The sequence below is a fragment of the Dermacentor andersoni genome, chromosome 9, assembly GCF_023375885.2.
Source record: "Dermacentor andersoni chromosome 9, qqDerAnde1_hic_scaffold, whole genome shotgun sequence".
NCBI lineage: Eukaryota > Metazoa > Arthropoda > Arachnida > Ixodida > Ixodidae > Dermacentor > Dermacentor andersoni.
In genome coordinates this window covers 46,597,541-46,612,500 of record NC_092822.1, presented here as the reverse complement: position 1 = coordinate 46,612,500, position 14,960 = coordinate 46,597,541, and the positions used below count along the sequence as shown (strand labels likewise).

The window sequence follows — 14,960 nt, the reverse complement described above, 5'->3', positions numbered from 1 at the left end:
TTTTTATGAGTTCGCGTTTTTTTTTTTCGTTTTTCTTATCCGAACTAAAGGTTTATTCGCTCTAGCTTTTACCTTTGTTCTTTCCAAACTTCGCGCTTTTTGGTTAAGTTCAGTTCTCTTGAACACAGAAAAAGTCATTTCCGCGCACCGCTCCCGGGCGGAATTCACTGCACTCGGATCGCGCCATCGCTGGGCTGCTGGAATGCCAGTTCGTTCCGTGCGGACACTGCCAGGCACCTCCTGCAATGCCTTTCTGTGAAGTGCAAGGTTTTTGTTGCTAGACAAATATCAAGGCAATTGTATGCATATCGTTCAATGTAGGAATAACTCACTGTTGGTTATGCCCGGACATTTGCTCGTAGATAACGTTAAAGTTCAGTGCGAGAAATGAAGGAAAATAAGTGGAGTAAGCCGAAAAAAAATAGGAGCAGCGTGCATGTGTTTGTGAGGGCTCGAGCTTGCGTTTTACTGAGTGTGTGAGTGCTTGAGCGGGCGTTTCAGTGAGTGAGTGAGTGAGTGAGTGAGTGAGTGAGTGAGTGAGTGAGTGAGTGAGTGAGTGAGTGAGTAAGTGAGTGAGTGAGTGAGTGAGTGAGTGAGTGAGTGAGTGAGTGAGTGAGTGAGTGACTGACTGACTGACTGAGTGGCTGACTGACTGAGTGACTGACTGAGTGAGTGAGTGACTGACTGACTGACTGACTGACTGACTGAGTGACTGACTGACTGAGTGAGTGAGTGAGTGACTGAATCAGTGACTAAGGGAGTGAGTGAGTCTGTGTGTTGTGCAAGCGTCCGGCAGCTATGAGATCTGGCCTCCCTTGCAAAAAATATCTTGCTTGTTTATTGGAGGCCCGCGCACCTCAGTGTAAAGTGCACAGGCTGACTATATACTCAGTAGAATACCCGTGGAAGGTCTACGGACGATTACGACCAAGCGTTTCGTTCACAGGAATCAAAACACCGAAAACATAATTTTAGGTTTCCTTATACGCTTTCAACGTGTTTTGAGAGCATTCTGAGCGCGTGCAAACAAGGCCGTTAATTCCTTCAAACATTTTGGGTTTCCAGGGTGTATCCACGTGGCGTACAAGTGGCTTATGAAAACGTATTCATAAAGCACGAACAATAACAATCCACCAGTTCAGGTTTCTTCGCGTGTTTATGGGGGCCGCTACGCGAAAGTAACACCGAGCCGGTCACGTGTTCGCGGCTTCGAGAAACAGATGACCTTCAACTAGAGATGAATATGTTAGATGGGCAGTGAGCTTGCCTTCCTTCTGGAAATGATATTAGAGCAAAATTGTCATTGAATCCTGCCGTGGGCGGAAGGTCTCTTCTGTACTTGTGATAACATTCTGGTTGCGAGTAAAGTCCAACATTATTGACCTTTGGATAAAACTTACTGTCATTCTTCACAGAGCTTGTAAAAATGTCGTCCATTCGTCTTTGACTTTATATGCAGTAGTAACAATCCGGGGTTCAATGATATAAAATATATCATTATTCGTGTTCGGTATGCGGCTACATACCATACCTTCGGCATCTTTGTATTTGTAGCATCACTCAGTAGCTTTTCTCTCTGGCTATGTGCTCTTGAGCTTAGGGCAACTCAAACGTCCAATACTTACCACGTTAACTTCACTGAACTTCCAACTGGCGTTTTATTGCAAAGAAGCACGAATATTTAACCTTGCAATGACACAAAACTACCTCGCGACTGGTCGCTCGAGGCACTTTGCGTGTATTTGCAGGCTTCTTTCACGTTCGAAAAAAAAAAAAAACTTTTACGTAACACGCATTGAGCAACAAAAAGCTGTATCAGGAAGTTTTTTGATATTGTTCTAGAACTTTATCGTTGACTCTTTTTATCTAATTATAGCATTTAAGAAGTTGACTAACTAATTAAGACTAACTACGTAATTAGGCGGGAGGGAAAAAATAATTCGAGCACCTTCAAGCGACGGCAAACAACGTTAACTTGTCTGTCCGTTCTGTCCATCTACGTGACATTAGCACATTTTAGAAAAGTTTGGCTACAGTTACGTGAGACACCCTGTTTAAATATCTATATATATACTCAGCTGCGTTACAAAGTCACTCACGTGCTCTATCGTTACTTGCAGGTGGCGCTCACTTTGGCAGCGGCGGTGCCGGCCATCTTGGTTCACGAGGAAGAGCCCTAGAAACACTACTGGTAAGCGTGTGCTTCAAAAAAGAAATGGGGGGAAGGGGAGTGCCCCCCCCCCCCCATGTCTATCGTGAGAAGTTAGCGACGCTCGTCGTCTGTTCACGCCGCGCCGCACAGACGATCCAGCCGTAATGGCTGCCGCTGCAGATAGGACCCTTGGGGCGTGTTCAATGGACTGAGCTTGTGAATCCGCTTTGGTAATGAGCTATATATATAAACTAAAACGTCCCTGTACAACCTCTTGACGTACGGCGGCACAGGTACGTACCTTCCAACTCGACATCATCAATTTGTTAGGCACGAATAGCCACTTCGACACGACCAGGCGGCGCAGTGATCATTCTGCCGTAATGTCGCCTGTTCTTCATTGACTCGTTTTCGTTTAATATAGTTTGAAGGCGAAATCTTTCTTGACCAATTCCTGTCTGCCGGTCTTTGATTTTTTTATTTTTATTTTTTTGTGCTGGCTGCTTGCCACTGGCTTTTTTAGTTGCAATATGGTCGCTCATTATGGGCAGCGTTTCTCGCAAAACACCAATGAAAGCGCCTACAAATACGCCGGCCGAATTCGCTGCATATCAATGAAGAGCTCTCTCTCTCTCTCTCTCTCAAAGCGTCGCCTAAACCAATAGCCACAGCCCACAAGATCCGCATATTTTTGTTTTGTTATCACTTTTTGCTTTTCTGTATCTTTTAGTCCTTTTCGCGTCAATTCAGACATCTCTAAATGGAGTAGCGAGCCTCCATCTTCAGCTTTCTTTAAACCCTTGCTCTCTCTCTCTCTCTCTCGTTTCGTTTGCACATCTGGCTCTTCAGCGTCGCAACACCGCTGATATATGCTCCGAATGTCCCGCATTTCAGGCCCTGCTGAAACAACTAACGTGAGCAGGAGGAAAGAAGTGCCGCAAGCTCGCTTGTGAACGCCACTGCCACGAGAGAGAGCGTAATCCATGCAAAAAGCTCTCACTGTATTTCCATCAAGTGTTCCCGAAAGCCTTGTTGCAGACAATGGATGTTCGTCTGCAACGACATTCCTTTTTTTTTCTTGTTTTTTTCTTTGTACAGTCACGCAAAACGTGATGGTGGCGGGCGAACGCGATGAAAGGAACAGTCAAAGTGGAATTTCAATGCATGCTAGCAGTGCCGTGCTGCTTAGTGGCAGCGAATTTGCATCTAAATGCCGATCTAATTTTCTATGCGCAAAACTGTGCACCGTCCATGCACTCCGCGGCGGGTCCCGATGAGTCGCTTAGAAAACGATGGGACGCTCAGTAACGCTAATGGTGTCGCCGCTTTGGCGGCGGGAAGCGCGGACTTTTTTTTCTGCACATATTCTTTTCTTTCTAGAATAGCGGACGGGCTTTTCAAGAAGTTTACTTTGCCTTGAAATCGTCAACTCTTACAATCGGCGCGCTGTCGTGTAATGCGAAGTTACGGCTAGTTCAATCCAAATCCAATGTTGGCGATGACGTCTCCGAGCCGTCGTGGGAAAAACTTAATTTAGTCCCACGGACGACTCGATATGTGGTGTGACGTTCCAAAATATTCTACGGATTTTCGTTTAACAAATGCAGTCGAACGACGCCACAACGAAATGACATGCGTAACGAAAGATTTCGTGTGTTGCGGCTGAATGCCTATCTATTATCTGTGTTGCGAACGCCTCTACAGCGAATACCACTACAACGAATTTCACCGTACAAAGGAAAGGAATATGGGCTTCGCGGATGGGCTTTTGTTTGTTTACAAGAAACGCACGTATTCGCAACTTTCACGTACGGTGGCGCCGTCGTGCGGCGGCGGCCGGAAACAATCGAAAGATTATACTCGTCGCTGGCTGCCGCCCCTTCGGGTAGCGTATTGGTGTTGTGTACGCTTTTCCTTCACTTTTGGTTGATGTTTTAACGCGTTCAAAGCTCCCGTGGGATCCTGAAGGACACTTAACATGCTCAGAATGAGCAAACAAAGAAGTAACCGTATTTGCTGCGTGCCGCAATGGGTGCCGAGAGGTAGTTATGCGGTAGGTGAGGTGAGCCTTCACTCATTCCCACCGGCTGCGTCCATGAGGAAGAAATTGATTATTAAGCTGCGGATTGGCAAAGCTGTCACAGAAGCAATGAAGGTTTCCAGTGCGCACTTCATGTCGGAGGACTTTTTTTTGGAATACGACAGATGAGTGACGATTCCGAGCACTTGAAATCGCGAATAGACGCACCTCCATAAAGACACAGAGATAGCACTATATTACGTGCAGGGAAAGAAATAATGCGCAATCTTAACTCAAATGTGTTGTAGGGTAATTGATGCTTGCGTTCTTGCCACTCATGCCTTTGCGGCTACGTTGGAGCGCAAACATTCTCCGTGAAGCCTTGTGCCTGCTTCAAAATTTCTTGTTCTCGTTCATGCATTCGTGCTCTGCAACGCCGGCTTGACATTCCACCATTTTGGAACACAGAGATGAGTTTCTCATTTGTGCATCGAAGCAAAGTGACGCAGGCGTAGAGGGACCTGGAATTCGTACCTCGTCTGCCACTTCGATGCGCGGCTGCAACGTGTGCGCAGGCGCGCATGACTGCACTCGTAAGGTAACAAATCCTAGTTCAACAAACGTTAAACTACTGTGCAGTGTTCGCGTCGCGAACCCTCAGCTGATCTGCGTGCATATTATTTTATAAAGATAACTGGAAGAATGAAGCGAGCATTGTCGCGGACCCGTAAATATTGGCTATGTATTGCTCAAGACGCGGTAGGACTCACGCAGGATGTAAAACTACCGCAAGACTGTAGCTTGCACAGCACGCATAAAGCGCAATAACCAAATTACAAGGGTGAACGGTTATCGTATTAGCTCGCAAAAGCGGTCAGATATGGTTTTTTTTGGTTACTTCTCGTGTTCAACATCCAGCTTTGTGAACACAGGCAGGGATAACTAGACAAGAAATTTTCGCACACAAAACGCTGCTTTTCACGCCGTCGATATAAAGGACTTCGGTCGCGCGACACCAGGAAGGTTTCTTTTTTCTCGGCACGGCGTCTTATTCAAGCGGTCTAAGTAACAACTTGCAGAGAGCACCACACCGTATAAAAGTTCATGGTACCCGTTCAAAGAGGTCAAATTAATAGAATAGCAAATAGAAAGAACGCTCACTTCAATTAATAACACCGTCGCGGCAAAACTGAAACCACAGCTCGTGTGGTTTGCTTCGAAGCCGCGAAGTTGGTATGCAAACGCTTTGAACAGTCACGGACGTCGACGTGCACGCTTTTATGCCGCAACACACAAGATCACCAGAGTTTAGGACTTCCTCACCTTCAAGGAGGCTTCGAATGCTGCATTCTGCTCGCCCAATGTGAGCCATTACGCCGGCTAACGACAGCGGGCGTGTAAATTGAAGATAGATTTCAACGTGACGACGCGAAACAACATGCCACTGAGCAAGACGACCGCAGCACTGCACCGACTGCTCTAGTTCTTAATCTCTCGGACAGCCATGTTGGATTTAAGGTGGCGCCCCCTATAGGCCGTGAAAGTTGCAAATAGCGGCTGCACCGCCACACAGCGGTGGGGCGTTAAGGTAGCGCCACCTGCCGACACCACAACGAACACCTTGAGGGAGGGTGCAGACACCGCGGTGTAGCTACGGTGTCAAAGGCATTAACGCCAAGTGACCTGTACAGCTAAGTATTTTGGTGGTTCCAATCGCTCATTCTAAAGCTGTTTGACTGTATACAAGATTTCCGCATGCGAGGCCGTTGCTTTGCGAATAGCACTAAACGAAAGGTTAGCGAATATTTTCACTGCGAATGGAGGGTTTCGATCAGCCGTCGCCGAAAGTTTGCAGGCCGTGTGTGGTTCGCAGGTGCCGTTGCTCTGCCCTGTTGCAAGGCTGCCGCTGTGTCCTGAAGCGTGTACGACAGGTATGCTCGAGTCATGAACAGCAACTTTCAGTTATCCTTGAAGAAAAAAACGAGGGGTAAAAATAAGGAAGACCTAGAATCATTGCATTCTGCCGATGCTCATCTGCGGGGTTGAGAAACTTGAGGATGACAAAGAAGGTTGACTAGGAGCTGAGGACTGAATCGAATGAACGAAATTCGATAGGCGGAACGTCACTAAGCCGGACGATATCGATATATGGATTGGAGAGCAAACGGGGGTAGCCGATATTCTTGTTCGTATTAAGCGGAATAAACGGATTTGGGCAGGAAATGCAGCGCGCATAGAGCCTGAGATAGCCGCGGTAGCCTATCAGAGTAAAGTGACGACTGCCAAGTGAAGGAAAACGCGGTGGAGGGCAGCGACGTTTGACGAGCTCGGGAAATTTGGAGGCGCAGAATGGAGCGTGAGATGACGCAATCTGAGGTTGAGCGCGAGATCGCTGGCAGACGCCCTGGTCCCCAATACATTTAGGTTAGGTGGTTGACGAGGATGAAGGCTTCGAAAAGTGATCGGCGTTTCACTCTACAGGGCTCTGTTTCTTTGTTTGTTTCAGAGCGGCAGGCAGATCGAGTGCATGCCGCTACGCAAGCCTCGAGAGAGGGCCCGGCGATCGGACGCAGTGATAGAATCGGGCAATCGAGCAATACGTTGATGTAAAGTGGGCGGGTTTGAAATGGGACACTGTTGATCCGACAGCTTCAGTGGAGATTTTCGCTGAGCGTTTGGCTTGTAGGGCATGATTGATGGTGGCACGCACAGTGGCACATGTTGGAGACTAATTTTCGACGTCCCTCGCGGTCAGTGAGACACATACAGGTACCGCACTTTCATGTCTATAGCGCATATCGGACGTTCATAAGGATGCATTTTGGACAACAACAACAACAACGACGACGATGACGACGACGACGACGACGACGACGACGACGACCTTAATTTCGCAATTATATATCTTCTAACGCCAGGAACTGAAGCCGAAGAGTTGTGAAGGGATGCCTGCATAGGCGCAACCTTAAGACTGTGCTATTTTCGAGAAACACTTCCCCAAAGGCTGATAAAGATGCCTTGGCGTTCCAGGTAAGATTACCCTAAACTGCTACAGGCACACTTTTGATTAGCTTGTCTGAAACGTACGCCAATTTATTTCGCAGCATATTTCAAGTGTCGCAAATCTATAGAGCGGCACGTGCCTTTAGATATCAACTGTAGCAGTAGTTCGAACTAGTGCCTTGCTTGAATTTCGCAGCTCCAACACGTGCCCCAACTTATTAATGAAAACGATAATCGCAATATTGCGAGTGATCGCGGAAATTAGCGCTGGAAGTTTTCTTGCTGCTTATGTCCGCGTAGCTTTCTCTCTCTCTTTTTTTTTTTTTTTTCATGCGTTCCCCGCGTACGGGAAAAACGAATATGATAAGAACCATCTGGTATTTTGTCTTGAAACACACAGAAGTAGTTCACAGAGAGGGGACGCTTTTTCTGACACATCTGCCGACCGCACTTTTCGACGAAATGGCGCGCAAAGCACTGTGTTCTTGTATAGAATGCGCAGGAGGAATTCGCTGTGGAAAATGCGTAATTTGCATATGCTTTGTCCGCAGAGAAATTGCGCCCCTCGAGCAGATGCGAACAGTCGCGCGCTCGAAAAAACACCGCAGTGTTGAGGTACGCGTGTACTTGTGTCAGCCCTCGAAACAAATTCAAAGAAATGAAATCTCTTTTTTTATTTTATTCCTGAATGCGTACTTTATAGACGCTCCATTTGCATTCTATCCGATTATCACGCTGCACGGTTCGAGTTTGAATGGTGCCGCCTGGAAACGGTTCAGTCTTTCCTGAAATTCCCTATTCTGATCTGAATTCGCGGCGATTTTCACTATCGCTGCTGTTGCCTGCAGACGCCTTTCTATGCACATAAGCGATAACGAAAACTGACAAACAAACTACGATTACCATCTTGTTTTCAAATCTTTTTCTTCTGTTGCTGTTGCCGGCTTTCAGGTCGGCAAATCTAATTTTCACGCGTCGTGTCAGCGTTGAATATGTTCTCGTTGCCTGCGCTACCCTAGAAGGCTGCACGCAGTGCTGTTGTTTATTCGAACATAATAGAGAGTTTTAGATAAAGGCACGCAAGGCCGCTCCCACGCGTTCGGTGGACGCAAACTACATTTGCGGGCCCTCCGCGCTCTTTTGCACTCGCTTCGGTATCTTTCGTACGCCCGGCGGCTAGCTTCGGCCAACGCTGAGGAGCAGTTTGCGTCCCTCTTACCTAAACCTCTCTAACGGCTTGAAATCGGGCTCCCTAATGCGCACGAACTCCTAGCACCGAAACGGCGATGTTTTCGGTGTGGCAGAAGTGGGCCTCCTCCGCACACGGCCGGTTGTGTTCGAGTCCAAATTCTAAGGTTTCACCGGATGCGCACCCGCTAAATAATGTCGTCGGTTGCCAGAGTGCAAGATGGAGACTAGGTACGCCAAGAACGTGTCTAAATTAAATTATGGGGTTTTACGTGCCAAAACCACTTTCTGATTATGAGGCACGCTGTAGTGAAAGACTCCGGAAATTTCGACCACCTGGGGTTCTTTAACGTGCACCTAAATCTAAGTACACGGGTGTTTTCGCATTTCGCCGCCACCGAAATGCGGCTGCCGTGGCCGGGATTCGATCCCGCGACCTCGTGCTCAGCAGCCTAACACCATAGCCACTGAGCAACCACGGCGGGAAGAACGTGCCTAAAGAGGCGCTTGAAACGGAGAAGACCGGGAACGGAGAAACGGCACCGTTCGTTTGTCGCCGTTTGTTCGCGACGACTGCGCCTTTTCACTCGGTTTATTTATATCAGATAAGAAAATAAGATAATAAAGCACCTCTACTTACTTGTATGAAGTAACCGTCTTATCGTGTTAAATACGATAACTACTGCACGCCCCACCCCCTCTACATTGATAGAAAGATGTAACGTCGTGTTTTCGGTTGCCATGTTGACGCTACAGGCTGGACTTTTTTTTAAATGTAATCTTGTGGTATTCCAAAAGCACGTCACGGTTGCTTTTGGGAACCTGTGACGACACAGAGGTTTATATAAATTTACTATGAATATTTTTGAAAGCCGACGTCAACAATATGACCAAACAGCTTTGACACATGCGTTACATCCGCTACTTTACATCCGGGATGAATATTTCAAGAAATCGCGTCCGAGTTAATTTCGAAAAGAACTGGAACCCAGGGGCAATAGAATGCACGGGGCTTCTCCGGACAATATATTCTTATAGCGGATTATCAACAGAAATCGAACAGGGCTTCGAGGCAGAGGGAGAGAGAGGGTAACTTATTTTGCACCAATTCAGCAAACAGAGCTTCTGTTACTGCGGAGAATTCACTCATTCTCGCATGTCATGCTCGTTGCGGAAACGACCTCAGCAAAGTTGTTCGTGATCTCAAACTCATTAGCATGTTCACCTAACTGTACTGTTGTAATCTGCCAATAATTCACGGCTAAGTGCCTCGAACCAGCCATGACAGAAAAAAAAAGGATGACGTTCTTTTTCTTGTTCTGTTTTATCGCAGTGCACATTCCTTTTTATCGCTTATCTCGCATTTCACTAATGGAAGTCGGAAGTCTATTAGTGAAGTTGCGGGAACACGTGACCTTCATACTCGTTCAAAGCTTAACTAGTGGTCAACTGAAGCCTAACGTAACTTTTTTACGAGCAGCGGGGGATTACGAGGCTGTCTCTCCATGGCGCATTCCGTTTGCGGTTGCAACGGCCAACCTATTATCATACCTAATTTGCCGGCGGGTGCAGTAAGCCGATTGCCAGACAGAATGTTCCGCGTGTTTTCTTTTCTTTTTTTTTCTAGTTTCGTCTCAGCGCATCCGTGTTGGCATACATTCCGTACTTCTGTGTTCTAGCACGCTGCTATCGTTTCTCGAACCTCTACGAGTCCGTCTGATGAACTGCGTGCAGTGGTAGCGAAAGGTACCCGTCACGTCAGCCAATGAGAACGGAGAACCAGGAGGAAGCGTTTATACCAGGGTACACCGTAAAACAATTTACACCCCTAAAAGTGAATAAGGTTGTAAATTTGTGTCTATAACACCCAACTTTAGACCCAACAACAGTGTAAGGGTTGTGGGCTATATATCGATTTACACCCTCATTTACTTTTAAGGGTGTGACTCATTTTACTGTGTACACCGCTTAAATATCTTAGCTCGACGCCGGTTGAACGGAAGCTTCAAGGACGGATCGTTGGTGTACAGTGGGAGAGCGCAGCGCTTCCTTCACTGAAACGGGCAGCGGGCTTTTGTCAGTGGTTGGCTGACGCGAGCCCTGCACTGTATGTATGTATGTATGTATGCATGTATGCATGTATGTATGTATGTATGTATGTATGCATGCATGCGTGCATGTATGTATGTATGTATGTATGTATGCATGCATGCGTGCATGTATGTATGTATGTATGTATGTATGTATGTATGCATGCATGCATGCATGCATGCATGCATGCATGCATGTATGTATGTATGTATGTATGTATGTATATGCAAAACCGAAGTCCTTTGTATACCGGACTGTTCTGCGGGATCACGTATTGCGGATCCGGAAGTTCTGAGCCTCTTCCTTCTTCCGCTCTTTCCTCGATTAGTTCACTTTATCGAAATGCATATATGTATGACCGCTCGGGAGTTGGGGAGCTTCGGCTGGCGTGTATAGGCTCCTTCGCGGCCATTCCCGCCTGATCGTGGAGCGCGGCATTGCTCATTCAGCTTTTAATCTGACAAGCGTTCGCTAACGGTATCCGCCGTTTCCACGCAGAATGTGCGCTTTGTTGCTTTAGGAAGACGTGGCCACCGCAGCACTTCGCTTGTCTAACGTACTCGTTATTTAACCCACTTGCGACAGTTAGGGATTTACAATGAAAAATAATATGCAGACTTCGGCCATTGCACCGGCTCTGAATTCGTAGGTGATGCGGCGACGGCGACAACGATGGCGACGATGGCTACGAAATGACGCCAAAGTAGCCCGCGTGGTCTGCGAGGTCTGTCTGCGACGGCTGCTGTGAATCGCGCCCACGGGTCGCCCACGCGCTGCCTCTCGCAACCTCCAGATTAGCGAGGCAGTCGCACCGTACTTGGCTCCGTTTGCAGCGTCCCGCACGAAAGAGATTGTAAGTCTATTCTTCGTAGTCACGGGCGCCATGTTTTGAACACCGCCTCTTAAAAGCGACAGTAGCCGGCTCTCACAGCGGGATAGCGCTGCCTTCTCAACGGCGATTTTGCTTGAGGTGGATGCGTCGTCCTCGACCGTGCTACGACATTGGCTGACGTGGCCTAACGTTGACTCCATTCTTTGTAGGGCTCCTTATAGGTGATGTCGAAATCCAAGTCACAGTGACCGCTTTCTCTCAGTAACAGAAACATATCTGAAAGGCTATATGCTTTTGTGGGCTGAATGCTCCAGAAGTTATTGCAGGAACCGCAAACACGCTATTGGCGCCATAGTATGGACATTACCTCTTCCTAACCAAGCGAGAGTTCGAGTGACGGTGGTGGGAAAAGCCTTCTTTTAAATCGAAAAGCTTTATATGCCTCTCGCCCGTTTACGTGGTTGGTGGTGAGTTTTTGGAGTCATCGCCAATACGAATGTGTTCCCGCGCAATCAAATTGCAAGGTGCGCTCATCGCCGAATGCCAACTAACTCTTCGAGACGCGCATGCGCTCCTGTAATCCTGACGCCCACTTCACTGTCGCTGCTCGAGGTTGCGGAGGGTTCCGCGGAGGGAAAGACGGCGGCTCGCACTCGTCACGCTCCCCCTTGCGCGGCTAAAGTAGCTCGAGCTCCTTCGTCGAGACTTCATCCGGTGCGTATTGGACCCTCACACGATAATAGCAGCTGGTGACCTTTGGCCTCCGTCTCTGATGTTCCTGCAACGAGGCCTCTTGCACGAGGACAGGCTGTCACACACCCCGGACGGCAGGCTCTATTGTCCCGGATAGAGAGTCGACCCACCTCCATCATGGGTAGCCCGCATCCGTTGCACAATGCGCCGGGCTGTACAGTTCGCTACATCCCGCCAGTTCCACCGCACGAGAAGCCCCTCACGGTCTCCACAACCATCGAGGGATACTCCAAGCACAGTGCTCCCACTTGCACCCTGTTTCGAGCGGCAAACTCTAAACTAAAGAAAAAAAGCTGGCTGGCAGAGTGCTGCTCTTCGTGGACAAGTCAGTTCTACCAGCCACCGGCGTGGCCACGGCAGCCTGCGTGGCCCCTGCATTGACGAATGAAGCCGCATCCCAGCTACCCTTCGCAGATAGCTCCACTGCCGCTGACAGCCGGCTTGCACGTCGCAGCGGACCGCCCGGCCAAATGCCGGGCCACCCAATCGGCTGCAGTGATATGCGACTTGTACAGCGCGTTGCTAGCACTGAAGCAATTAGAAAAGACCGTTTCAGAGTAGATCTGGTGTCAAGCAGACAGTGGTTCCTCCGGGAAGACGGGTGGACACCTCTGCATTGGCAACTGTCCCACGTCAGTATCCCAGACAATGAGCAGGCACACAGCCGCGCAGCGCCAGACGTTTCGAAGCACACACTTCGACGGCTGCTTGTTTAGCAGTGATCCCGACCCCTGAGTGGCTGGGATCAAATCCCTCCCAATTCTGCAGAACTGAGGCTTCACCAGAAGGGAAAGTTCGCTCCTCCTCAGGACGAGGATAGACTGCAGTGCGGCGCAGCGGAAACCTTGGAGCACCTCCTGTGCCACTGAGCCCGCACTAGACACCCACCGAACCACATATGACCCCCACGCTTCGTCGCCAGGGTCTCCGCGCTACTTCCTTCCCCACCCTTTGCCGATGTCAGATCTACCGAGCAGTCATCAGCTGCCTTGAAGATACCGTGTTGGAAGACAGGCTCCAGACGCCGCCCGCCTCCACCCGTCCTGGACACGGTATGCTGCCACACCTTACTTCACTTTGTGCACTTTACACTTCCACATCCGGCATTCTCCATAGCTGCTGAGCCGTGCTGCCTTCTTGGGCTGCAGAATATAGCACATTTTCTCCTCACGACAACCTCCTCGCGCATTGGGCATTGTCGGCCGAAAATGAGTGCGCAGGAAGCAATACGCGAGAACTCGTGTGAGAAATTCATCACATTGCGCTAGAAGTAGTAGGAAGCGCAATGCTAGTAGCTGACAGCGGACATACACAAAAGGTAAAGCAAGAGACACGCAACTGTGTGTCCCCTGACTGAAGGAGGAGGGACGAAAAAAAGGAAGTGGAGGTAGGGAGTTCAACCGGCCGCACGTCCGGTTTGCTACCCCACAGGGGGAAGGGCTTTAAGGGATTAAAAGAAAGGAAGTAGAGACCAGAAGAATGAACAAGAAGCGGCTGTAGCGATCTTGCGGCGAGTAAATTACGACAGACATACCAGGTACGGCCACAAGATGTCGTCTGCGTGATGTAGTAGCGCCGCTGAAGTAGCGAGCAGTCGAAGTCCTGTGCATCTTGAATTTTTGGTGTTTGCCTGATTTCTTCTAGACACCTCAATCGCGCGGAACCAGAAACATAACAAGGAGACATGCATTTCATCGCATAGGTGTCACCGGGCCGTCTATGGGCCAAGAGGTGTCTCAAAGCATTAAAAGCTAATTCATGATTATGCCACACTTTGTTAGCGAAACGCTGCATTTTGTCAAACAGAGCCGCGGGAGTTACTCTAGCTTATTTTGTCAATTTCTGACAAATTTTATTCAATATGATGAAAACAAGTACCATGAAACCGCCTTTAGAAACTAGTCTGCCAGCAACAGCAGCTTTTTTATTCAATATATCTCAAGCGCAGTAGAAAACTTGCGACAAGGCAATTTTATTAGTCATATTTTACAATAACGCGCTCGTGAGAGTACAGCCAGCACTATAGCCATACAGTGAACACGAGGAAACGCGCAGCAGAGTCGGGGGGGGGGGGGGGGGGGGGGGGGCTTTTCGCGATCACGCCGCCAGGTGGCACCGCACATTGCAGGCGTGCTCAGAACACTCCGTCGGCAACGAACAGCGCGCGCTTCGATCTAGTATGCGCGTACGCAAGTTCGTTTGTGAGATGCGAACCAAGAAGGTTATCAAGTTTTCATTCAAAATGTGTTTATTGTGCGCATCATCTTCGCAATTTGCTCTCCTGTTCAACACCCGGGTTTGTCGCACGTTGCACGTGTTTGCATCGACGAGCGCACCATGCTGTAGTGGTTGTTGAAAGCGTTTCTGTGGAACTTCGTTATCGAGACGCTCGGGGCGCATTCAGGCCGTCTGCCCGTTGTCGCGCCCTTCCGCTGAGGGCGCATGCGCAGTTCGCCCGCCGTCTGCTCTAGAGTGTCTCCATGCATAGAAGCGGAGTGCGTTTGGTTCGCATTTTTAAACAGCGACATGAAGCGGGCGCTCCCATCAAACGCTACATACCCTCAGTCGCCACGGCGGCTGGCGCAGCAAACGCAGCGCTCTCCCTGCCGTTGCTCGAAAGAGCTCCGCGCGCATGCGCACCATAAGCTCGCTATAGCGTACATACCTGCTGAACTGCGTATCCTCTGGACTGAGCAGTGAACGTCGAAGCAACTTTAGGCCTGCAGTTTCCCGTCGGTCTCGTCTCGTGCGCACTCTATAGGTGCAACGCCCGCAACGCCACTGGCGCCGCTCCTCACCACGACGTCGTTATGAGGCGCCTGGCGAGGCGATGTTTCTTTTGCCCAACTGGAGTTGCTTCGCGTTCCGCCTTGTGCCGAGATGTTCGTACCGCACATATTTAAAACAACGTCCGAGGAGTT

At 49.0% G+C, this 14,960-nt stretch overlaps 1 protein-coding gene across 1 annotated transcript in view; it reads left to right on the top strand.

Annotated features, from left to right (window-relative positions):
- The window catches only part of LOC126527965 (uncharacterized), a 150,506-nt gene that overhangs the window by 73,254 nt on the left and 62,292 nt on the right, over positions 1–14,960 (top strand). The window contains exon 2 of the mRNA XM_050175805.3: positions 2,121–2,191. The gene's annotated coding sequence lies outside the window, so the exon portion shown is untranslated. The remainder of the gene's footprint in view (positions 1–2,120; positions 2,192–14,960) is intronic.